This window comes from Podarcis raffonei, chromosome 10 (genome assembly GCF_027172205.1).
Source record: "Podarcis raffonei isolate rPodRaf1 chromosome 10, rPodRaf1.pri, whole genome shotgun sequence".
Taxonomy (NCBI): Eukaryota; Metazoa; Chordata; class Lepidosauria; order Squamata; family Lacertidae; genus Podarcis; species Podarcis raffonei.
The window spans coordinates 44,488,510-44,512,536 of record NC_070611.1 but is presented as its reverse complement, the minus strand read 5'-3'; the positions used below and the strand labels follow the sequence as shown (position 1 = coordinate 44,512,536).

At 41.6% G+C, this 24,027-nt stretch overlaps 1 long non-coding RNA gene across 1 annotated transcript; it reads right to left on the bottom strand.

The window, feature by feature from the left end:
* Positions 1 to 6,936: 6,936 nt before the first annotated feature.
* On the bottom strand, positions 6,937 to 22,569 carry LOC128422319 (uncharacterized). The gene is made up of 3 exons (XR_008332477.1): positions 22,532 to 22,569; positions 13,960 to 13,998; positions 6,937 to 8,293 (listed from the first exon to the last, which is right to left on the bottom strand). It is a non-coding gene; the product is annotated as an uncharacterized LOC128422319 (long non-coding RNA).
* Between the last annotated feature and the right edge of the window lie 1,458 nt (positions 22,570 to 24,027).

Below are 24,027 nucleotides of genomic sequence, written 5' to 3'. Positions count from 1 at the left end.
CTCTCTACATTTTATACAATCATTTTTTCCACTTTTAACTCTAATTTGCTTCAGGGCAGAATCGCAGATTGAGGAGGCATTGAAGTACAGTGGTACCTCAGGTTAAGAACTTAATTCGTTCCGGAGGTCCATACTTAACCTGAAACTGTTCTTAACCTGAAGCACCACTTTAGCTAATGGGGCCTCCTGCTGCCGCCGCACTGCCGGAGCACAATTTCTGTTCTCATCCTGAAGCAAAGTTCTTAACCTGAAGCACTATTTCTGGGTTAGCGGAGTCTAACCTGAAGCGTCTGTAACCTGAAGCATCTATAACCCGAGGTACCACTGTAGGCTGAAATATTCCTGCCCATTCCTGTCCTTCCTTTCCTGCTCAGATTACTGGCACTGTGAAGGGCTCAGTGACCCCTTCAGCAATTCCCAGTGCCAATCAGCTGGGATTACTGCCCAGGTTATTAGCACTGGAGAAGAGCTGAAGAGGTCCCTCCAGCACCAATTAGCTGGGCTCTAAGACTCCAGCACATGCTTCCTTCCTGCTTGCTTGTGGGTTTGTGTTTGTCTGCCTGGGTGTATTTGTGTCTGGCCCATCATTCAATGAAACCCTCCAGGCCAAAAAGGTTACCAACCCTTGATATAAAGAATAGTAGGATTCTTGTTTCTGATATACAGAGCAGGGGGGTGAAGTGCAAAGTTTCTACAGTGACCAGTGCACAATGCCCAGTGAATATGAGAAATGAATAATGGGTTTGGGGTTGAAACATACTTGAATTTTTGTGCCCTTTAAGCAGGAGGTAGATTTCTTATGAGAATAACCCCAAATAAGAACCTTTGACAGTGTTTTCAGATGTGAGGTTTAACCAGCTTTTCAAGCATTCTATAATGTAATTGTAATTACATTATTATAATTTCTATAATTACATTTTTATAATTTCACACACACACACACACACACACACACACACACGCTAGAATGGTTGTTTGATTTGTTGACACTTCACCGATTTAAGCATCAGATGTGAAAATGCTAGTCAGAGGTAAAGCAATTTCCCATATCTGTGTCCACCTACCCCAAATAACAACTTTCAGATGGGAACCAGAAGGAATAGTGTTTTCTTAGTTCTGTGGTGGTAGCAACAATGGTTTCTGCTATGCTAGAATCCATGCAGCAATTCAATATAGTGTTATATCTTTTCTCATGGCTAAAATCTTTGCATATTGTTTACTCATTAGAAAGATCCACTAAATAAAGCTCCCTTTCAAGGTTAATTAGAATGTTTGTGTTTGTAAGGCCCTTCTGCTTTATTCTTCCTTGCTTATTGTAGCTGGAGGAAATAGTGATTAAATGCTCCTTGAACAGTCTCACTTAATTGTTGCAGTGTCAGTTTCTCTACCTATGTGGGATGCAGTGGGGGAAGGATTAAACCACTTTGTTTTTCATTTTTAGCAATTCCCCCCCCCACACACATTTCACTATAGAAAACAGAAAGGGAAAATTTATGCAACTACATCACTAATTAAGCTCACACTGCAAAACCAGAAATTGACACAGCGGTAATTAAGAGACACACAGCACCCACAAGCTGTAATCAACGGGCAGCAATAAAATGGACAAGACCTGCAAACAGGAAACATTGTTAAAATCACAGGACCTTTGAAAAACATCAGTAGTGCTTTATTGTACTTGTTCCACCCTGCTATTCCAGTTCCCTTTTTGATGTAGAAAAAATGCTACAAATCAGGTCTGAATAGTACAGGAGGTCAAACTAGAAAACACAGGACTAAAACAATTTTACATCTGGATCCTCTGTATAAAGTGATTCAACAAAGGATGACAATTCATAGTACAAAGCAATTAAAGTTCCTTTTCGAAGGAATAATGCAAAACTCTCCTAGTCTTACAATCATTGTAAGCACACAACCTTCCCCTCCCTCCCTGAATACACAAGCAGATGGGATAGAACAGACTATGTTTAAGACTGATTCCTAAATATCCTATTTCTTTATGTTTGCTGAAACACACTGATGTTGTGGTTTACTTCACATTACTTTGCACAGACTTTGAATCTAACATGGCCATGGAAGGTTTCGTCAAATATCCCTTCAATCTTCTATATCTGAATATACTTGCATGTGGATGTAATAGTGAAAGATACGTTCAATATGCAATCTAATGGACTTCATAAGCTTCAGCTTTTTCTTTAGTATTTATTTGAAATATTTATGAAAAGCTAAACATCATAATACATAGAGGTATAGGACAGTAAAAATTAAGCAGGTTGAACACTTAATAAGAAAGAAAGAAAGAAAGAAAGAAAGAAAGAAGGAAGGAAAAGAAAGAAACGCTGCCTGTGAGTAAACTCAATCCCCTGGGAAAGCCTATTAAAAAATAAAAAAGGTTTTAGCTTTCAGTGAAATATATACAATGTCAGAGCATAGCCTCAATGGGTAATGTGTGCCACAGCTGTGCTGAAAGATACGGTACTTGCTTACCACTTAGCCTCTATGCACCTGCATTTTGTTTGGTCTATCAGTCGCAAATCCTTTTTTTTTTATATAATAATATTTTATTAGATTTTAACAAATCATTTTACAGATCTCCTTCACCCCCCGTCGGACTTCTGTTCCTGTTCTCTTAGTCCCACTTCTTCAATAAACTTTACCTCAACTCGCATCTTCAACATCATAATGTCCATGCGAAGGAATAAGGCCCCCGGCCCAGACATGGTCCCGTTGGACCTTTTCCTGACTGATCCTCTTTGGTGGAGCGAACAGCTGACTCCTGTATTCACCGCTATCTCTTCCGCCCTAGACATCCCCGACTCCTGGAGAGAAGCTAATAATAGTTCCGATCTTCAAAGGTGGCCAGCCAAACATCCCTAGGAACTATCGCCCCATCAGTTTATTATCTATTCCGGGGAAAATATTTGCCGCTGTACTACTGGAAGAACTTCTTTCATGGGTCCAGGAGAGGAACATTCTACCGCTAGAACAGATTGGCTTCCGAAAGTCAGCATCAACCATGGACCACTGTCTAACTCTTTATCACCTTGCCAGTAAATACACTGCACCAAGGCAAGGCCACCTATTTGCCGCTTTCATGGACCTGGAGGCCGCCTTTGATTCCATTCCTAGGCAGAGATTATGGTCCAAACTTGCCCATCTGGGAATTGATCTGCACCTCCTCTCCCTAATTATTTCCCTTTATTCAAACACCACAGCTTGCGTCCGAAGTGGTCCCAACGGCTCCCTTACCACTCCATTCCCAACGGCTAAGGGCGTCCGACAAGGTTGTCTCTTGGCCCCTTTACTGTTTAATCTCTATCTTCATGATGCAATTTCCCCTTTGAAGCTAGCAACTAAGTATCCTCCTCACTTAGCAGGTCACCCCGTTGCTTCCCTTTTCTATGCAGATGATGCCGTCATCTTATCCAGAACAGCTGCGGACCTAGCAAATGCAGTTAATGCATTTATCGCCTATTGTAAGGCGGAAGCTCTTAATATTAATTATAAAAAATCGAAAGTCCTTCACTTCACTCGTTCCCGCAAACTCAAGCTGGAGCCGCTTAAGATCACAGGCGGCTGCTTAGAAAAGGTAAAAGCCTTTAAATATCTAGGCTTAATATTCACTTATAATCTTTCCTGGACCACCCATCTACAATCTGCCTTTTTCGCCGCAACCACGACCTCCAATGCCATTGTCCGATTTTACCACCAGAAGGGCGGCAAACACCTTCCAGCAGCAATTCAAATATTTAATGCCAAAGTTGTTCCTAAATTATTATATGGCTGTGAAGTATGGACTACAGCAATATCAGTTAACTTGGATCGCCCACTTCATATGTTTCTGAGATCTCTTTCCGGTGTCCCGAGATGCGTCTCAGGTGCAGCCCTACGACTTGAGTTCGCTCAGCCCTCAATTGTAAAACGAGCATGGTGTCGAGCCATTTCCTATAGCTCCCACCTACTAGCATCGGATGCTCGAATTAGAGGTGGTTTTTCCAATCTGATCCTAAGAGATATTCATAATTCCCCTTGGAAAACTACAATTAACCTCAAACTCCGCTCTCTTTTCAATCTGAATTGCAAAACTGTTCTTAAATTAGAGTGTATTAGTCCGGCGGCCCTACCTTCAATTAAAAAGAAGCTACAGCAACTTGACTTCTCTAACACAGCTGCCGATGCAAGAGGGCCGTGTTCAGGCCTAGCCCTAGCTATTCCTCCCCCTGAAGGAATCCCTCTATACTGCTTCACAATTTCTTCGGAGGCTAAGCGAAGGGCCTTTACCTGTGCCCGTCTCAACTGTTTTCCTACAGCAGTTCTGTCGGGTCGTTATTCCAGAGTCCCCATCGCAAACAGAACATGCACCTGTAATGACACGGCTCTGGAGACTATGGAACATGTAATGCTCTTCTGTCCCAACTGGACAGATGAAAGATCTCGGTTTTTAACTCCTCTCATGAACAAGCTTCATCTCCCAATCCAGCCCTGGATAGTGTCCCTTTTTTTGCAGGATTCTGATTGTTGGATTACCGAGATGACAGCTAACTTCCTGCTCAGTGTGATGAAGAGGAAAGCGGCACTAACTTCTTTTTAACACCACAGCTGCAGTCGATACGCTGCACAATCGAACGAAGTTCCAAGTAGCTTTATTGTACAAGGACAATGGAGCTAGGTCAAATCTGAGGAGCTGAAGGACCCCTTTAACGATCCTCCTCCAGCCTCAGCAGTTTTTTGTCTTTTTGTTTTTGTACTATCGGTCACTCGATGTTTTAAATCCCCTGTTGCTTCTGTTATTTCCTCTTTTTCCCCCCCTTTAAGTATTCGCCCAGGACGATATCTACCTTTACCTCCCCACCCCCATTTTATGTTGTTATTTCTATGTATATCATGCTATGGCCACACGGCTAATGCAATAAAATCTATTGATTGATTGATTTTAACAAGAAAAAAGGTTACAAGACCATAAACAACAACAAAATAAACACCGGGGGGGGAAAGAGAAAAAAAAATACAAACATCAAAAATTCAACACAAAAAGAAAAAAAAAGAAAGAAGAGAAGAAAAAAGAAAAAAGAGAAGAAAAATAAAAATCCCTCTTTTCAATTTCTCACCATTCTTTTACTTATTTTCCTGACTTCCTCCCACCTCCCTCTTTGTATTCCATTTAAAAATTTGTTCAGCAAATTCATACCTCTTACCTTACCCTTAATTATATATCCCCATATAATATCCTCATATTTTCATTTATAATCAAACCATTCTTACAAATTCTTATTTCACCTTATTACTCAAACCACTTCATTTTTACAATAATTTCATTAATTTTATCTTGTCCTCAAATCATTAAACTTTCAAAATTTAAACCAAATTTTGCTAAAGCCAATTACATCCTTTCCAACATCTTTTAATGTTTCATTAGTATTAGACTAATTCCATAAATATAAGTTTATTACAAAAAGCATTTCTCATTCTAAGTTAATCCAGCGTCCCTTTTCCTGGTTCACGGCAATGTCAGTCCATATATCATTATATCCTTGTCAATCAGGTGTCCTAATGTCTGAGGCTCTCAAGTCACTTCCAAGCCCCTTCTGCAAGTTTTCTTGTTCCTGTTTGTAATTGCATACATCCTTGTTCCCTGTTGAGTTCTTTCGCCTTTCCTTCTCTTTCTCCTTGGGGGGCCAATCTCCAGGTAATTCCGTACAGTAATATTCTTCATTTCCTTTTATCCAATTGTCCCATTCCCCGGTGTTGCACTCCCCAGTGTTTAGTTTGTAATCCAAAGAGTAATTGTTCCAAAAAAGATCTTCCACTTGTTTCACAGTCCCACCAGTATCAGTCGCAAATCCTGATAGGAACTCTGGGAACTCTGAGGTTGTGGGAACTCTGAGACTTGGGTCAATGCTGTATTAATGTTTAGTAAGATATATATTTTTAAACTCTAAGCTCTTTATTTGGAACAACTAGGCCTTTTGCACAGCTCATCTTAAACTGCAGAGCACAGCCCTGTGAATGTTTAACAAGAATTTGGGCTTCTTCTTCTTTTTTAAAAATAGGCTTAATACTAGTTGGTTGGCTTTGGACAAAATCCATCTCCAAGTCTAATTGATGCCACACCACAAAATATGCTGTTGCATGTTTGTAATAAAAAAATGCATTTGTTGCATACTGAAGGGTACAGAAGATGCTAACTATAGTAGTAAGCAGTACTTACTATTACACTGAAAATTTGTTACATAGCAATTTGCCTTGAAGAACTCATCACTATGTAAAGTGCTGAATGCAGATAAAGTTCAACTCCTTATTTAGCCATCAAGACGGAAGCATACAACAATTCTGCAATGCCTGCAGTTTGTCATGTGTGTTGGAAGCCAGGTGTCTGGGTTAATCTTATGGACACACAAGCCTTCCAATTACATTTTTAGCTAAACTAATCCAAGTCAAAGCCCAAATTCGGATAGACAACCACAAGTCATGGAAGCTCTATCTTACAAACAGTTTTACCTTTTTCTAGGAGAGATGCTAATCTTCCTTTGGTTATACAGAAATAATACTTCCTAGGATTCCTCAAAAGACTTTTTACTCTCTGTAGAACAGCTGCTGAACGTTACCTTTAAGGCCTATTTAAACAAAGGAAAAATATTTCTTAACATTTTAAACCTTAGGTACAAAACTTATTCACTCCTAGAGAAAACAAAGATCTCTAACAGGAGGGCTATTTCAGAGAGCGATTTCAGAGTCCCATTGAGAAGAAAGCACTGCTCAGGCTTTCTTCTCAGCACGAGTCTGACTGGTCGACCTTTTTCACAATTTGAGGCATGCTATGGTTTTCCCAGTAGTGATGTATGGAAGTGAGAGCTGGACCATAAAGAAGGCTGATTGCTGAGAGTCTCATGGACTACAAGAAGATCAAACCTATCCATTCTTAAGGAAATCAGCCCTGAGTGCTCGCTGGAAGGACAGATCCTGAAGCTGAGGCTCCAATACTTTGTCCACCTCATGAGAAGAGAAGACTCCCTGGAAAAGACCCTGATGTTGGGAAAGATGGAGGGCACAAGGAGAAGGGGACGACAGAGGACGAGATGGTTGGATAGTGTTCTTGAAGCTACCAGCATGAGTTTGACCAAACTGCGGGAGGTAGTGGAAGACAGAAGTGCCTGGCGTGCTCTGGTCCATGGGGTCACGAAGAGTCGGACACGACTAAACGACTAAACAACAACAATGGTTCTTTAAGGCACCTGGTATTGGACTTTTGACTGCAGGCAGGTACTCCCCTAAACTAGGAAACAATAACTTCAGGACCTAGTGGTCCTTCCAGTCGGTATCCTTCCAGCTAATCAAATAACCAACTGTTCGTTGTATACTAGCTACTGAGTGGTCACAGCTGTTAGCTTTCTCCTAGCTACTAAGCTGTCAGCGGCATGGGTTTTTTCCCTTATTCCCCTTCTATATGGACATTCAACAGCCAGGGAGCCCACAGCAACTGTTTCCTGCTACAGAAAGGACCATCTTGCAATTTGGATGCCAAGGGCAGAAAGGTCTAATGATGGTACAGAGGAAATTAGGAAAAGGATGTCCTTAGGCTACGTCCAAGGGGGGATAGGACAGGGGAAATGGAAACAGAAGAAATGCAATATTTGCTACCAAAATTGGCCCAATGGTTAGAGCCAACCTGGCATCAAGAGAAAACAGAGCTCAGATTCCTTGCTGTCAGGTTGACAGGAACAAGCATGGGGTTGTCTCTCCTCTAACATTGACTTTTACAATGCAGGAGACTGTTGCCCCAAGGGTTCTCTTCTCACAAGTGACATTTACAACGCAGGAGACCCCTTCCCTTCCAGACTTGGCTTTCTCTCTATACCTTTGGCTAAGCCAATACCAAGTCCGCAAAAAAAGTAAGACTAGAAAAGGATAGTGCAGGGAGAATATTCAGCTGCTGTGGGTTGAGAGAACCCGCCTGCTACCCTTTCCCCATGCAAGTTATACTCAGTTCCACATGTGCTGTTCCTGGTGATCCTGGGATCTCTGACCGGTTGTTTTAGGCCGGCCCAATCAAGCGTTGCTTCCTCTGGTTGACCTCGCTGGAACGCCAGTTATTTCCAGACCCTGGGATCACTGGAGGACTAGTAGCTCCTCCTGGCAAAGGCTTGGTGCGCACTGGGCCACCAGTCCTTCCTTGCCCCCAGAATCCGGTCAACCGAAACTCCTGGCTGGCTCGCCAAACTGTTATAAGAAAAAACTGCTCCTTTATCCCTTATCGGGTATCCAAGAGCCCGTATAGAGTCCTTATGCAGGTTTTCTATTGATAGGAGAAAATAACAGAGAATATTGAGAAGCAAAGCAGCTAGTAAGCATGATCTTTATTAAACTGTTGCAAAAGGGTCCCCTGCTCACCCCACGCAGGGAGAGAGAACAGGAACCCAAAACAATGGTGTCCAAGCTCTTATATAGACATTTGAAATTGCCTCCCCTGTAGCTCAAGACTACCCCCCAAAACATCATACATACATCACAGAAAGAGGTGGTCCCCAGCAGAAATTTGAGTGTATTGCTTCTCTCCTGTCTGCCAGGATACCTGATAATGCTTTATCTGATTGCCTTTTCTGGGTAGCCTGACCATTCCTTTGAGATGGTAAATACTTAGTTCCTGAATCTCTTATGCATATTGATAGTGTGCTCAGCTTAACAGATACTTGCCAGACTGTATTTGTCAGCTTCACCCTTGAGCCAGTGCCACCGACTAGGCTCAACCACTTCAGCCCCGACTGGGCCAGGCGAGCTGGGGTAGCACTTCCAGAGACCTTCTCTTCAGGAACAGGTCTAAGTGCTGTGGACTCACAACTCAGAGCTGTGAGCACCGAACTCACTTCCAGAAGACAGCCGTGCACAGCAGAGTATAGCAGAGCATAAATCACTCAGACGACAGCGCTGAAGAATATCTTCTTTTATTCACTAACAGCTACTGTACTATACAAACTATATACAAATGGAGACGCTGGACTGCACTGAGTGTTACAGCTGCTTTCTGCAGTGACCTTATCTACACAGAGATAACACTCAGTCTCTCCCTTTGAAGTGAGGCTGGAGCGGAATAAGTAGCGAGCACAATCTGCCCCCTCCTCTCTGGAAAATCAGCAGATTCTTGCAATGGGAGGGGTGAAATATCCTCAGTATTTACAGGGAGGTGTAAGCCCCTGCAGTCCAAAGACAATTGGAAAGCTTTTCCCATTTCCTTCCTCCTTGCAGAGAAATATTTGAGGTCAGTTTGGGAGAGTCAAAATGGCTTCAGGATTGTTCTCCTGTACTATTTCAGACACGTGGTTTATATACTTATGTATGTGTTTGCTTTGCACATGTTTGTGTGTGTGTGTATATGACCTTAGAATTCCTATAACACTTAGAAGTCGAACGGAATCCATTCCGGAAGTCTGTTCAACTTCCAAAACGTTCGGAAACCAAAGCGTGGTTTCTGATTGGCTGCAGGAAGCTCCTGCAGCCAATCTGAAGCCATGGAAGCCCCGCCAAATGTTCAGCTTCCAAAAATAGTTCGCAAACTGGAACACTCACTTCCGGCTTTGCAGCATTTGGGAGCCAAAATGTTCGAGAACTAAGCTGTTTGAAAACTAAGGTACGACTGTATTTATCCCCAGTGTAAGCAGCCCCAGTGTATTTTTCTCTGATTGTTTATTGTGAAGAGAGCCAGAGAATCCAGTGCATAGCCTTTCTTGCTCTTTTCTGGACAACCCCCCTTCTCCCTTTCCCCCAGTATTAACCATGGTATTCTGTCATGTTGGCACCATAGTAAGCTTTAACCAGGATTGCAAAGCAGCTTAAAATTTGCCTTCAAATTCTGACTAAGTGAGATCATAGTTAAGATGAACTCTGATGTTGATATAACACCACACTATGGTTAACGTTGAAAGGTAGTAAGAGGGGAATTTGTGTGGCAGAGAAAAGGGAAAGGGAGCATGTAAGAAAATACAGTGTTCCCAATCTGTTATCAAGGTTAAAAGATCAGGAAATGTGCCTGCACTAGGCTACTTATCTGAGTTTACATTTGAACTGTTTGAATAGACAGGCTCAGATAAAGGAAGCTGTTTTCAAAGCTGACTGGGAATAAACATGTGCAGAGTGTGTTTCTGTAACTATTGAGTTATGCTTTGAAACACTTGGAATTAGGGTGCAGAGTTTACAGGCCAGGCAGTATGTATTCTAGACGGGACCATACGGCAGTGGTTCCCAATTGCCTAATTGCTGAGGACCCCCTATTTTTCAAAAGCCAAGTCACAGACCCCCTACTTTTGAAATTACCTGTGCAAAGCAATTTTATAAAAAAAATGTGGGGTGGCCTCTAATAAGCAAAGGATGTCAGGTAAAAAAGAAAAAAAGAAAAAAAGGTAAAGGTTAAGTCCAGTCAAAGGCGACTATGGGGTTGTGGCGCTCATCTCACTTTCAGGCTGAGGGCACCGGTGTCATGTGGCCAGCAAGGGGAAGGGATCCGTTACATTTTTAAAATGATAAACATGTGAACCTGTCCCATGGAGCAAGCTGTTTACACTCTCTCCTCCCCCCCCCCATTGCAGGAGCCCAAATAAACTGTGTCAGAGGTTTTTGCCCAATCCCAGTTCACTTGCCATCCAGCAACTCTGTCAGAAGTTTTTCCCCTGCCAGCAAGCAGGCCCTGGGCATGAGCAGAGCCTGGGTGATCCATAGATCATCAATGGGGCATTCATTGTGCAATTAACAAGATAAGTGAGTCCCTGGCAGGGGAGGGTGCTGTGAACCCCCTGGGTGTGTTCCACGGACCCCCCCAGGGGTCCCCGGTCCCCCAATTGGGAACATATGGCTTTTCGTCTCAGAATTCTACACTTCCTATCTGCTGCCTGCACACTGAAAACGTATGTTACTGACTGTCAAATGGACAAGCTTACAGTTTAACAAACCAAGTTAATGTATACAAAGAAAATCAAGTGATTTCTGTGCTGCTCTTGGCCCTTTCGCTGAAGGATAGGTTGCTCACAAGAGCACAAATGAAGAACAACGCACCAGGGAGGAGAAACGCTGTGCATTTGGCTGCATCAAAAGCTTTTGCACACAGCCCTAAAACCTAGTTTTGCACACGGCCCTAGCAATTCTGTTGGCCAAATGAGAAAAGAGGCAGGGGGGAGGGGAAGGCTTCTAACTACAGTTGCTGTGAAACTGTTGGAGGCAGTTTACTTATGCTACTGGGAGTGGCTATGAGTTTCACATTCAAAGTATAGCGTGCCAGTTTGGAAAGCAGTTTTAGAGAGGTGTGGTCACAAGTAGCTTCAGCTGTTTTTAGCAGGGGGTGTGGCCAGATTTAGCTTTTGTCTGCAGTGGGGGAAAGGCTGGGGAGCAAGCATTTTACTTCACATGGATTGCCTGATAGTTGCCAGAATCATTTTCCCCATTATTATTATTATTTTACTGTTTCACTCGATAAAAACAATAGGTACACCATAAACAGGCTTAGAAAATGCCATCTTCTCAAAATGTGACTGTTAGCTGGAAATCCGGATTAGCTACCCCTCCCCCAGCAAATTGTAGAACGGACGTTGCTCTCATAATATAGACATGCAGATAAACTTCCCCAGGGTCATACTGAGATATATATACACACTCCTCCTGCACATATCCTGTGGGGAGTCACTCAACATGAGACTTGCTCTACCAGACTAATAAATTATTACAACATTCATCTACCAGTATTGGCGCTAATCCCTGATCTAGTAAATAAATCATCTGGATGTGGTGCAACAAACCACTGTTTATGCTGAAATCTGGTTATTACGACAATCAGTGTGAAAGAACAAATAAAACCCAAGTATCCTGGCAGCATGCTGGAAGGTAAGGTTTAAATCTCTCCCCAGATGTCATCCTGACAAAAATCACCTCCCTCGTTGTTAGCCTTAGGGGGAAAACTCCCACTGGAGTGTCCCCTCCCCACATAGAGCTAAGGGGGGGAGGGGCGAGTTTTCATCTGGATCATATTGGGAGAAGGAAGGGTTAAATCTCCTCCCCCTATGGGCAGCAGATCAAATGAAAATCATGTTTCATTACATTAGCTATTAAATAATTTTAAAAGAATATTGACATACTGTCTCTAATGGCATGTTTGGCTCTGAAATAAAAAAACAACTGGCCTGTTTTTAATTATTTCACCATATATTTAACTTGGAGTACTTTAAAAATACTGCTTATCTGTGTTTCACAATCAGCTTTTATGAAAACAGCAAGGACAGCATGCACCAATTACATGTCTCTTGCACAAGTCCCTCTGACCATTACAAGTGATTAATGAACACAATGTGATTGTGCAACTCCTGTGTACAACCCTGTTAAGTAAACTGAACAGTGCAGAAATGGGTGGTGGCAACAGCACACATCCTTCTTCCAACTGTTCACAATCTAGTTTGATCATTTCACAACAAAAAATCAGCTGAGGAAAACAAGCGCCATTTGTCTCTGTAACCAGGTCACATGGTAGGAAAAAAGCAGTGGATCAAGTGCTCTCTGACCTATTTATATAATCTTCAGAGAAACAGTGTAGTCCCCTGGAAACCACAAAGATCTCAAAGAGAATACTAAAGTATACACATATCTCTAAACAAAACCTTTTTTAACAGTAAATAAAAGGGATTGGCTCATTTATTTTACAAAGCTTGTTTTATGATTCAAATAGCACATGGCTCAGTCAGAATTGAAGCTCCTGCACCAACAACCTCTTGCTGCTGAGCTTCCCTGTCAGCTAATTGTGAAAGGCAGATTGGAGTCAGTGAATGACTCATCATTTAAATATGCACTGTGGGAGGAGGGGAAGTAGTGAGCCAGCACTGGCATTGTGCATGCGAAGAGTTTTCACATGTTTGAGCAAGGCACAGTTTGAGCACTATTTCTGGGCAAGAAGAAGCTCTTCTTGCACAGCCTCCAAAATGATTCTTGCAGGGAATGACATTTTGTAATTTAATTAAATGCAAATACATTTTGCGCCCCTTTTGCTCAAAAAGAAATATGCCTGTTCTTCATACTCTGTTGAACTACTATTGAACCCTCTCCCATCTTCAGTTTGTGATCAGAGACCACAGTTTATTTGCCAAATATGTGAACATCTTGTTCTCCCTCTGTCTTAGGTATCATAAATTCAAGCATACTAAATCTTTTCTATTGTAGTTTTAATATAATGAAACAATAATGTATTAACACTATAAAAACCACAAACTAAACTTGCATTTTTATTTTTATTTTGCATATATGTATCTATTGGACCTAGAATATACCCTGTTTTGTAAAACATTGAATAAAATAGTTATTTGTCGACCCATTATTTCATAAATAGTTAAGCAGATAATGAATGGAGAGTAACCAAAGGAAAAGCACATCAAAATGCATAATAAACTCTTTGAATCAAATACAGATGTTTCAGCCAGAGTTCATGTTAGGGTAGGAAATCTAGCTGAATGTTCCCGCAGAATAAATAGGGGGTTGGGTGTGAGCATAACAGGAAGCCACAACATTTTCATTACAGCAGGGCTTCCTCCCTCTCTTCCTCTCTCCCTCCGCCCCCTTAGTGCCAGACAAGCAGAGCGCTGCAGCAGGAGCCACAGAAGATTGGCTTGCCTACCTGCTAGCAGTCACAATGGAAGCAGTGGTTTACTTCTTAAACCTCCCTTTGGAGAACAGAAAGAAGCCTGCAACCTTGGTACAAATTCTGCTGCCAATACAGGATCTTTTTGCCCTTTAAAAATAATTACTGGGGAAAGGTGTTGGTTAAAACAGCCATTTTGAATTTTGCGCTTGTAAACTGTTAGATATGAAACCAGCCATTTTGAGCAGACTTATTTTGTGATGGCGTAATGTTATTCTCAGTGCTTTTTTCTGGGGGTACTCAAGGGTATGCTGTACCAGCACCTCCCCCTCCCCCCAAATTAAAAGTGTGGCACTTACTGTAACAACTTCATGGGTGAGTACCGGCACCTTTCCCCCCTAAAAAATAAAAAAGCACTGGTTACCATGCACTCTTCCCTCGGAATCATAGTCAAAATTATCCTTTAAAGGCATATCAGTTAGTCTTTAAAGCTAAATCATTTTGCCATTTTTGTCACAGAGATTAATAAAGGAGTAGAGCAGTCCTGGGATTAATTCCATTTACTTCCAAAAGCAATCAAAACACGGTTAGTTGAACTAAAATGTTCTTCCATCCTCTTACATTGCTAACCCATCACCCACTCCCATGTTGTCAAACTTCCACATCCCTACACCGTTGAAGCTACGTACCTCAGATCTTGGATGCTGTTGCACTCTGAACTGCCTGGCACCCTGCAGGCCTAAACACCATAGACAATGCTTGTTCTGAAGAGAACTAACTTTTTAATAAATAACTATGCAGAATGCCCTTTAGGCCAAAGATTCAAATGGAAAGGTTTCCGCAACAATTTAAACTACCACAGCGAGTAGCTGCGCAGTACAGTATAGGTACTGTTCCCGACAGCGTACAATTATGCTGTCGTCTTTGCTCTCTCCTCTTCTTCCACTGTTTTAATTTACAGTGTGCTGTGGTGGATGGTAGCTTTGAAAAAAGCAAGCAACTTTCCTGCCAGTTGCTTCCCAAGCTTTGAAGTGAATGGAAGTCTGGATGAGTCCCAAATGTATAAAATCCTTTCACATATTCGTTAAGTGTCTCTTTGGTCGAGGCCATTGAACGTGAATCGGTTTAATTGGTTGAATGCTTAAATATAATCCTGATATTTTAACTTCAAATCCCTTCCAGTTTAAATTCAACAAATACTTTATTAAAATCGTTGCAGTATTTGGGGTGAGTGTGATTCTAGCTAAGGTTCAGGACTAGGCTGACTTCCTGGTGGAAACAGAAACAGACACAAGGGGCCGAAACCAAGAGACAACTACTGAGGTGTATATAGCGTAGGTCTGATAGAACATGTGATGCTGTTCATCTGGAGGTTGGATGTGTTCAAACATGTACATGGTGGTGAGTAGTGAGGTGCATAATGATCCTCTCAGAACCCTCTCAAACATTATGGGAGTGAAAGTTAATTAGTTGAAGAGCCTTTGTCTTTACAATGTAGTCAGTAGATGAAGCCTGTTTAGCTAGTCCATCAGCATTTCTTCAGTTCAAAATATGCCCCTGGTCAAAATTAGCTGTCAACCAGGGATTTGTTATTTTGTCTAATCGACACACAAAAACTCTACTAAGAGAAATCTGTAGCTGTTAAAATATCAGGGCCCTAATTATCCTATGCAAATTGCCATTGGATGGCTCTCTGATTTGATAGCTCCAATAATCTATTATGGAAAAGTGGAGGGGGACGTCAAATTTGTTGTTATTGCTGTTGTTTCTATATCACCCTTGAGGATCACAGCGTGGTGTATAATATAAAACCATAAAAAATAACATAGTAACAAACAAAAATAATAACCCTCACATGTTTGGATTGTAATGTAGTCCCAATCCAGTAAAAAGGATCAAAGTGTGTGTCCTGAAGTGCTGAAGGGCAGTGCTTTTTGTCTAAAATGTTTAGGGGTACTGTACTCGCATTTTGACTCAATAAAATCACCATTTTATAGTTCAAATCGGGGGAAATAAATACAGTAAATGGAAAAAAGTACAAAGATTCACAAAATGTTTAGGGGTATGCGTTCCCCCAGAAAAAAAGGGTATGCATTCCCACAGAAAAAAGCACTGCTGAAGGGTATGTGTGTTTCAGTAAGGAGAACCACCTGTTTCTGTGTGATTATAGCAGGAAGCACGTTGCCTTTTTAAAAGTGGAGCCCAGCAGCTCTTTACAAATCATGTTATCACAGCAATTAATTCTGTTTCAGGATTATGAGTTCTTGAAACCAATATGGTTCAGTGCATAGTATAAAGTAAATTAAGGACACTTTTCACCAGTGCAAACATTTTTGTCTCCCTCTGTCCTTGTATCCTTATAATAAAGTTTTTTAAAAAAGGTTCTACTGAATAGAATGTGTATACTCTCCTGCTTTCTATCATATACTAATATTTGCAAGTGATACTAGTCCAAGCTGCACATACCTTGAAATATAGAGATAATCATAGTGATGTTGAAAAGTTGTAACGCAGATGCTAACATTTAGACTCTTAAGGTCCTGGGTTAAGTAAATTACCAATTTTTTCCATCTATAAAATGCCCCCATGTATAAGATGGCCCCTATTTTGGGGGACTCAGTTTTAAGAAAATGGGGGGAAGGTAGCCCCGTGTAAAAGATGCCCCCTAATTTTTGACATTATTTTTAAAGGAAAAAACCCTAATCTTATACACAGAAAAATACAGTACACACTGTTCAGCCCTTATAGGGGAAAAGTTTAAATCATGCCAAACAGTTGTGTGGGGAGTGGGGAGCAGGAAGAGCTGAATCTAGCACTCCCCACTCCATCCTGAACAAATAGGATTTCTATATTTTTTCTAAATGGCTACATGCATATAGCTGCAGATGCTGGATTGAGCTGGGAAATTGCCCATGTAACATCTATTTGCAAGAGTGACTTCCCATCCAGCTGGGGATTCACACTGAGATAATGTCTTCTATGCAGATATAGCTCCTAGCTTGGTATAACAAATGTTTTCCTGTTTCTTTGGTGATTTTTTAAAAAGGTATTAATCTACAGAGAGCTACACATTTTATTTGTATTTAAGAAGTGTTTGTTAAGATGGTTTAGATCACAGGTGTCAAACACAAGGCCCGCGGGCCGAATCCGGCCCACCAGACCTCGTCATGTGGCCCGTGTAGCCGCCGCCGGCCGCCAGCCTTCACCTTTTATTCTCGCTTTTTTTTTTTTTGACACAAGAAAGCCGCCTCTTCAGCACATGTGCAGCAGCCTACAAGCCAGAGAATGTCTGCCCTCTAGCGGCGCCGGCCGTTCTACACAGGAAACCTCTGTTGACCTCCTGTCTGCGACTCCCGGCAAGACCAGGGAAGGTCTTCAATCGGCGATTCTTCCCAACGTGAAGAAGAACACACCATTCCTCCCCCTCCCACTGCCAGGGAGGGGAAAGAGACAGACAGAAATATATTTACATGCTTTTATTCCTGTCTTTCCAGCAGTACAGAGAAATCATGTCTATACCCTCTCATCACCAACTGCAGAGAGAGAAATAACTCCACCCATGTACTTCCAGTACAGGGTCATGTGACACTCTGAGCTAACATCCGGTGCTCAGTACACTGTCCCTTGTTCCCACGGTACAGTCCCATAACATCAACATCCTGTTTTCCATTCCAGCCACCTGGAGCTCGCTTCTGCATTGCTCCTTTTTCGTAACAACCTCCACTTTACATGTCCTTTACATAGTCCTACAGATACAACCGGCCCTTTGAGGGTGACCAAACTGCTGATGCGGCCCCCGATGAATTTGAGTTTGACACCCCTGGTTTAGATGATTAAAAGCACAATGCATTGCTTCTTTATTCAGAAGTTCACTGAAGCTTATTCCCTTACAGGCGTGTTTAGGATTGCAAACTAATAAATCGAACCTTTGTTCACAAAGAAACACAGAAATTGAGCTTACTTGGCATAACCAAATATGGATGTAATGCTCAGTAATTATATATATATATATATATGGACGCGGGTGGCGCTGTGGTCTAAACCACTGAGCTTGCCAATCAGAAGGTCAGCGGTTCAAATCCCCACGACGGGGTGAGCTCCCGTTGCTTGGTCCCAGCTCCTGTCAACCTAGTAGATAAACAGGTACCGCTCTGGTGGGAAGGTAAACAGCATTTCCATGCGCTGCTCTGGTTTCGGTGTTCCGTTGTAGCCTTTTGGAGTTCACCAATTGGGTCTGCGTTGCTCCGGGACAGGAGGAAGGAAGTCAAATGACACCGAGGTTGATTCCAATAAAGAGTTTATTCTGCTCTCCGGATAGCAGAAGGCACTTGCGTGATCAAGTCCACAGCAAGTCCAAAGAAATGAGGAGTTTCATGCAGTATATATATCCTCCAGGCACCCTTTTCCTCCTTTCCTAGGAATCCAACCACGTCAGCCTATGTACGCAGGTTGACATCACATATGTTCTTGCTCTGGTATTCTTAACCATAAAAGGGTATTCCTTCCTGTACTTCTGACCATAAAAGGATCTTCCTCTTCCTACTCTTATCTTGGAGGAAGAAGTCATCATCTCCGGGAACACGCTTCTGGCGTTGTTCCCGGACTTCGGTCTGTGGTTTGTGGTCAGCACATAAGATAAGGCATGGACGTGTCTTCTCTGTTCTACTGGTGCAGTCAGGGTCATCCCTGGGGCTCTGAGCACAACCGGGTTTTTGTTTATACATTGTCTCAGAGCTCAAGTTAATGGATTTTACCTAAGGAAAAATAGGGATTTTGGTGCAGTTTCAAACTGCCTGCACAGTCAGTTTTTGGGTTTGGGAAACCCATTCCTTCACCATTGCACCAAAAGCGACTTAGTCATGCTGGCCACATGACCCGGAAAAACTGTCTGCAGGTCAGTAAAACATCATTCAGCGGGCCTGCATAGAATGCTATGGATAAATAGTCAATGGAAAAGAGGTTCAGAACTAGGTGCTAACTGAAGGAATCAACAGAAGATGGCAGTTTGAAATGACAGAGTGACAGTTGTGACAGTGGTATTAACATTAGAAAGCTTAAGTATATGGATTATTTTTAACTCCATCTGTTATATGGCGATACGAGGTAATTAAAATAATAAGATTTTTTATCACAAAGAGTAAGAGGTAACATGGTGAGTTTTGGACCAATTTATCTTGGTGTAGTAGCTATGGAGATAATATCAAATTATTCATCCAGCAGGATGTAGTCATAGCTATTTGTCTATTTGTACATTGCTGTTTTAACTGTTGTTTTTATTGTGATGCTATCTCTGGGACATTTTGTGACAGGCTAGAAATAAATATGCTTCATAAAATAATTAAATATAAATATTAGCCTATAGTAGAAAGAACAGAGTCAATTATAAATGCAAATATTTTAGTTGCTTCAGATTATAGTGGCTTCATGAGGGAAATGCAGTGTTGTAGTAGTACCTCAGGATTGTTTCTGTTCAAAGCCTTTTGCCACATATGGAGATCCAATCATTTTGTACTAGAAAGATGTGATATTTGATGTCAAAATCATATCTTTCTGCAATATTTTTCCATGCTTTAGACAGCATCTCAGTGTAGCGTGGGCCAGCTGCCAGCCAATGAGTCAAAATCACTAACAGAAATTTTCCATGTAGAAAACTACGGTATTTTGCCAGCCTGATTAATACTGAGGGATGGAGACATGGAGTCAGGGGTATTTGAATGTGGGAGGAACTTAAGGCAAGTGAACTTAAGGCCCAAATTGGGGGAAATGAGTATGGTATTTGAGAAGAGCAGCATTGATTGGTGCAGTGTCTGGAAGGCTTGATGATAGTGAGTGGAACCGCCATTATCAAATTTGATAAATGATGTGCCACAAATCAGGCTCATGTGATTGATAAGGTTAGACTACCCCTCCCCCCAGCTATAATAAAAACAGAGAAATTGGGATAGTGGACATCTACCACAGATTTTGTCAGACGTAACATTTTGGGGGTTGAATGGAAAGCAGTGCTTTAATTCTGTTATGGGTTTGAGGGAGGCAAGGATCCCCTAAAATTCCTGGGTGCCAGGTTCTCCCCATAATTTTTTAAATTAGTAAATGTGGAGTTTGAAGTTGCCAGCTCCCTCAGGAGATTGGCTTAAAGAGGTGCCATCAAAGAACAAAGGCAAGTGGTGGCAGAGTCATTGCCCTGCCAAAGGTGAGACATTCAGCATCAGACAAGAAAGGGGGAGGCTACCAGGATTGCAGGGACTGTGATGTGACCACAGGAAAAAGTGCTTTTCACAGGAGGCTTTTGAAATGGAGGTTGCCAGGGTAACAGAGGGGATGCTGGAAGCAGAAAAGGAGGTGGTGTTTTCTGCAAAAGCTGCTGGGAAGAATAAAAGTAGGAAGAACTACATGCACACTGGCTGGGAGAGGCTGCACTGAGAGACTGAGGGCCATTACAGGCTTCTGCTTTGGATCCAAGCTTGATGAAGCTATGAGTGAAGCAACAAGAGACACTATTAGGGTATAATGTTGTGCACCCCCTCAGGTGTAAATATGTGTAAAATAAACCATAGTTTTAAAAGACACTAGTCTCCACTGTGCCTGGAATCTTGCTACCACTTGTCAAGATTAGGGTATATATAGAAAGTACAAGATATAGGTAGCTTGTTGGTGTAATTTGAATAAGGTGCGAAATTGCACTAATTGCTTGATCTATGTCTTGAGCTAGCATGCACCCCATGTTTGGATCTTGTTATCTTGTTTAGAGATAGAACACCAGGTGTACTGGGTAGCATAGCAATATTACAAGGCCAAAAGTCTGACTTGCTGACTCATCTACCCTCATTTTATCTCAGGAATGTGCATTCATGCACAGACGGGTATAAAAGTCAAGGTTGCATTGCATTCTCTATCTGGGGTTGACAGGGGGGAGAGTCTGGGAGCCCCTGTGTTAGGTGTACATAGCAGTGTGAGCTAGCATGGTAAAGTGCTAGTGGATCTCTCTGTATGCTTGTTTCTTTACTTCTAAGACTAGAAGAATAGTATTATAGCAGTTAGTAGATTTGTCTTGTCTCTTGAGACAATAAACACTTTATGCTTTAATCTCAGCTGAGTAGGGAAGGAGGTTTTTTGAGTGGGAACTCTGGAGAAAACTGACTACTGGAAATCAGGAAAACTCTGTTCTGCTGGAAAACTTTGTTGGAGTTGAGCCAACTCTGCTGGTCACACTAGTTGAAGTGTGGTGAAGTACCGATAGATGGTGGGTCCATGTCTGACAGGTTATGGGCCAAATGACTTTCAGAAATAATAACAGGTTATGGGCCCAGGACACATCTGTGAGAGCCTGAGTAAGCCAGTGAGAGTCTAGAGTGCTCCAGTTGCAGCTTATCAAGTTCTGTTTGCTGGTCTGGTCTACAAGAAGGTAAGAGCATAGTGGCCTGTTGGTGAAGTGTGTGGTGGTATCACTATGGCTCAAGGAATACACTCCGGTTTGTCACTTGAGAGACTGAATGGTTCAAACTACTCAAACTGGAGTTATAAAATGGAGATGTTCCTGAAGAGAGAGGGAATTTGGACTCTTGTTACTGAACCCCCAGATGATGAAGAAGCCTGGGCATGCCAGGATGAGAAGTTTTGGGTAATCATAGCCTTGGTGTTGAAGACTCACAGATATAAATCATTTGGTTCCTGCCAAGAGCCAAACATATGTGGACTGCCTTGCAGGATGTTTCATCAGCTTGTATATTAGTTTCAGTGGAAACAATTATCTCTAAATTCTGTTGACCCATATCAGCTGTGGGTGAGATAAAACCTTCATAGTCTAAAGTTACATCCTATGTAGAATTGAACTATTTCTTAGTAATATAACTGTTTTTGTATCTTTATTTTGTATCTTATGATTTATGTGGAAATGGTTCTATTTGGTTGTGTACTTTCTGATGTTTTGTTTATTTTTTATGACTACTACTTTTGTTATGTTTGCAGTTATATAATTTTGTATATGTTGTAAGCTGCATTGAGCATGGTTTTAACTCTGGGAAGGGGGCATACAAATGTAATGATTCATTGATATTAAAAATTACTCTGCTAATGTCAATACAGATAAATTGTATAATTATTATCCCCACAAGGTGGGTGTCTGTTGGTGACTTGTGAAAGTCAGTTGGTAGTTCACCACACCTCAAACAGTGTGTTGTATCAGCAGAGTATGAGGAGCCCCAGCAGTCTTCAGAGAGTTTTCAGAGTTTCCTGCTCCCAGCAGAACAGTTTCTTCCAGAGTCCCCATTTAAGGGGAAAATTTCTCTCCCACAAAGTTCAAAGTAGCAAAGCGTTTATTGTCTCCAAACACAATTCAAAGCTAAATGCTGCTATCTACTATAAGAAGTTCTTCTGGTCTTTGAGGTAAAGATATATATGTACAGAGATCCACTAACACTATTACCATGCTAGCTAATGCTGCTATGTAAAACCCACAGTCTCTTCCCCTGACTCTCACAATTCAGAGTCAGACCCTGACAGCAAATAGGACAGGAAAGGGACAAGACCAGGATAGGACAAAACATAATGAAAGCAATAACCTAGAGACTATTATACCCATCTCTACATGTAGGCATATTTCCTGAACCAATAGGAGTGTATGACTCAGCAAGTCATACACTCAACCTTATCCTAGACCATCCAGACACGGGGGATGTGCTCCTCAATGCATGAGACCAAGTACTGCGTAATTTAGCTCATTGTATAGAGTGAGAGAATCTGTGTTGGAAAGAGAGATTCTTAATCTCTTGTAGCAGAGTCAGCACAATGGTGATTGCTCCATGCACAATAAAACTTGGTTAGATTTATATCTGCCTTTATCCACTTTAAACAAATGTTCCCTACAAAAATACTTAGGCTAGAATAAATCACAGACACTTAGCATAGCTAGTAAGTGAATATTTTACTCACAGAGTTTTCAGAAGTTAGAGGAAACAAGTCTCCATCTGTGGGCAGAAAAAAAAATGAATAAGATAAAGGTTCCAAATGTCATAAGAAAGTAACTTGGTCAAAAAGGATACTGCAAACTTTGGGCTAGCAAAGATGCAGGCTATAAAATCTCATTTTAGAGGGAGAACCAAACAAACAAATACATTATGAATGACACCTGGCTTTATAACAGTACCCATGAGAAGGATCCAGGGGTTTTAGTAGACCACAATCTAAACATGAGTTAGCAATGTGATACAGCAGCTAAAAAGGCTAGTGCAATTCTTGGTTGATTCAACAGAGGTATATTGACCACATCACACAATGCAATGGTACCAATCTGTTCTGCTTTTGTCAGACCTTACCTGGAGTATCATGTTCAGTTCGGAGCACTGATTACTGGAATGTATACAGAGTTTAAGATTACTGGAATGTATACAGAGGAGGGTGACAAAGATCATGAAGACCTGGAGACTACATCCTATGAGGAAAGGTTGAAAGAGTTGGGTAGTATAGAGATAGCATAGAGAAGGGTTGATTTAGAGGCAATATACAGGTTGTGACCATTTTGCGCGCATCCAATTGACGTGTGACTGCCAAAACATGGGTCCTTTTGGACCCAGAAAAGGGCGGAATGGGGAGACAGAACAGGTGGAGCAGGTGTAGGGCAGGCTTATGTGCACTCTGCTGACATGCATGGGGGCTAGAAATGGATGCTCTGTGCAAAATTGTTGCCACCTGTAATAGCCATATTTGCATAGTTGAAGAGCTGTTACATAGATTTCTGTTGTTCCAGGGAGTGGGGCCTGAACCATTTGGTTCAAACTACAAGAAACAGAATTTAGGTTAACATTCAGAAGAACTTCTATTTGTCAGTGGGACAGAAGTTTTTAAGCAGATGTTGAATGGTAACCATCGGGGATTTCCTGCATCAGTACGGGGCTGGACTAAATGACCTTTTGAGGTATTTTCCTGCAAGCACTCTGATTCTATTAATCAAAACCAGATTTCACAAGACAGTTTCAAGCACTTTGCTCATATGTTACCTCCAGGATACAGGCAGTATTATTATAATGATATTGTAGCTTCTTCATATAATGACAATGTGACACAAGCTAATTCTTAGTTAAACTTATTTGCTTTTTCTTTGAAAAGTTGTTTATGATTCCAGCAAGTCAATGGACTGAAAGTAATCTTTGTAATGTCTTATTAATACTGTTGCTTCCTTAGGTATGGAGAAACCTGTACATAGTGAAAGCACAGTTAGATTAACACAAAGGAAAGAGGAAAACAACCGGGCTAAATCAGTGATTGATGGTATCTGATAATGCTTCAGGGAAGAAACAGTGAGGAGGAGGAGAATGTATTAACCCATCCCCTGCCTGCTGATACTTCCTGCCAAGTTTCCTTCCTCTGGCTATTTTGAGCCCATTTCCCCCTGACTGAGTTCTGAGACCAGAATAAGCCTAGCTAGGGGG